General features: G+C 47.7%; 1 long non-coding RNA gene across 1 annotated transcript in view; it reads left to right on the top strand.

The window, feature by feature from the left end:
- The first annotated feature begins 73 nt into the window (after positions 1 to 73).
- Positions 74 to 2712, top strand: part of LOC108447267 — a 6216-nt gene continuing 3577 nt past the window's right edge. Inside the window, exon 1 of the long non-coding RNA XR_001862734.1 lies at positions 74 to 240. This is a non-coding gene — a long non-coding RNA (uncharacterized LOC108447267). The remainder of the gene's footprint in view (positions 241 to 2712) is intronic.

The raw sequence follows: 2712 nt of genomic DNA, 5'->3' as shown, positions 1-2712 counted from the left end.
TTTAAAAGAGGAAAAAACTGCTCAAGTCGAGATTTCCGAGTCAAATCCATTAGGGGATCCCATTGAAACCCCCCCCCCCCCCCCCCCCCCCCCGCCGCCCCCCCCCCCGCCGATCCCGATCCCGTAGCGGATCCTGCCTCGGCGCACGCGGAACGAGCGCTTCTGGATCGGCCTCACGGAGCGGAATTCCGAGGGAAACCAGGAACGGCTCGACGGCCCCGACCGCGGATCCGCCCTCAGGTGAGCCCGAATCCTGGGATTTCACCCCAAAATCGGGACTGGGATTTTTGGGGGGGATTTTTTTTGAATTTTCCTGCAAAAATCCCCCAACTGTTGGGATTTTTGGGGGAATTTTGGGATTTTTTTCCTCAAAAATCCCCCAACTGTTGGGATTTTTTTGGGAATTTTGGGAATTTTTTCCTCAAAAATCCCCCAAATGTTGGGATTTTTGGGGGGGAATTTTGGGATTTTTTTCCTCAAAAATCCCCCGAATGTTGGGATTTTTTGGGAATTTTTTCCTCAAAAATCCCCCAAACTTTGGGATTTTTTGGGGGAAATTTGGGAATTTTTTCCTCAAAAATCCCCCAAATGTTGGGATTTTTGGGGGGGAATTTTGGGATTTTTTTCCTCAAAAATCCCCCGAATGTTGGGATTTTTTGGGAATTTTTTCCTCAAAAATCCCCCAAATGTTGGGATTTTTTGGGAGGAATTTTGGGAATTTTTTCCTGCAAAAATCCCCTAAACTTTGGGATTTTTTGGGGAAATTTTGGAAATTTTTTCCTCAAAAATCCCCCAAATGTTGGGATTTTTGGGGGGGAATTTTGGGATTTTTTTCCTCAAAAATCCCCCGAATGTTGGGATTTTTTGGGAATTTTTTCCTCAAAAATCCCCCAAACTTTGGGATTTTTTGGGGAATTTTGGGAATTTTTTCCTCAAAAATCCCCCAAACTTTGGGATTTTTTTGGGGAATTTTGGGGAATTTTTTTCCTCAAAAATCCCCCAAACTTTGAGATTTTTTGGGGAATTTTGGGGAATTTTTTCCTCAAAAATCCCCCAAATGTTGGGATTTTTTGGGAGTTTTCTCCTCCAAAAATGGCCCCAAAATGGAGGTTTGGGGATTTCCCCTCCAAATTTTGGGATTTTGGGATTTTCCTCCCAAAAAAATCCCCCCCAAAATTGGAATTTCCACCAAAAAAAATCCTCCAAATATTGGGATTTTTATGGAATTTCCTCCCCCCGCATTGGAATTTCGGGGAATTTCCTCCAAAAAAATCCCCCAAATATTGGAATTTGGGGAATTTCCTCCCAAGAAATGTCCCAAAAATTGGGATTTGGGGATTTTTTTCTCCCAAATTTGGGGATTTGGGGATTTTGGGATTGTTCCCCCCACAAATGCTGGGATTTGGGAATTTTTCTTCCTCCCAAAAAACCCCCAAATATTGGAATTTGGGGATTTTTCCCCACCAAAGATTGGGATTTCGGGGGGTTTCCTCCCAAAAAATGCCCCAAAAAATTGGCATTTGGGGAATTTCCTCCCCCAAAACTGGATTTTTTTTTCCGGAATTTTTTATTCCCGATCCCGATTTTTCCTTCCAGGAAGATTCCCACTCCGGTTTGGGGTCTGGATCGGTGTCCCGAGGGAAATTTGGGATTTTCCAGAGTTTTCCTGAATTTTTGGGGGTGGTTCAGGATGGAAATTCCCGGGATTTGGGGGTGGTTTTAAGGGAAAACTCGCTGGGGGTTTCAGGGATTTGGGAATTGGCTCCGTCCCCTCTGGATCCCCCAAATCCCTTTGGATCCCCCAAATCCCCTCTGGATCCCCCAAATTCCTTTGGATCCCCCAGATCCTCTCTGGATCCCCCCAAATCCCCTCTGGATCCCCCAAATTCCTTTGGATCCCCCAGATCCTCTCTGGATCCCCCCAAATCCCCTCTGGATCCCCCAAATTCCTTTGGATCCCCCAGATCCTCTCTTGGATCCCTCAAATTCGCTCTGGATCCCCTCTGGATCATCCAAATCCCCTCGGGATCCCCCCAATCCCCTCGGGATCCCCTCCGGATCCCCCGGGGATCCCCCATTCCCTCCGTTCCCCGGGCAGATCCCGATCCCGGCGCTGATGGTGACGGCCGGGAAGGATCCGGTGCTGCACCCCGGCCTCAGCAAGGGCATGGAATCCTGGGTGAGCCTGGGAAAGCCGGGAATCCGGGAAAAATCCGGGAATTCTGGGGGAGTCCGGGAAAAATCCGGGAATTTTGGGGGAATCTGGAAAAAATCTGGGAATTTTTGGGGAACGTTGGAAGGTGGGAGAGGTCGGGGAAGTGCCACTCCCACAGGAGGGGCGGGAGTGGAAGGAAAAGTTGGGAATTCCATGGAAAAGTGGGGAAAATCTGGGAATTTCTGTTCTTAAAAGAGGGGCGGGAAAATTGGGAATTCCATAGAAAAGTGGGGAAACTCTGGGAATTTCAGTTCCCACAGGAATGTCGGGAGTGAAAGGAAAACTGGGAAAAATCTGGGAATTTCTGTTCCCAAAAAAGGGGCGGGAAAAATTGGGAATTCCCTGGAAAAGTGGGAAAAATTTGGGAATTTCAGTTCCCAAGACAGGGGTGGGACTGGAAGGAAAAGTCGGGAATTCCATGGAAAAGTGGGGAAACTCTGGGAATTTCTGTTCCTAAAAGAGGGGCGGGAAAATTGGGAATTCCCTGGAAAAGCGGG

Source organism: Corvus brachyrhynchos, unplaced genomic scaffold, assembly GCF_000691975.1.
Source record: "Corvus brachyrhynchos isolate BGI_N302 unplaced genomic scaffold, ASM69197v1 scaffold456, whole genome shotgun sequence".
Taxonomy (NCBI): domain Eukaryota; kingdom Metazoa; phylum Chordata; class Aves; order Passeriformes; family Corvidae; genus Corvus; species Corvus brachyrhynchos.
The sequence above is the reverse complement of the archived record's forward strand: the minus strand, read 5'-3'. Positions and strand labels throughout refer to the sequence as shown.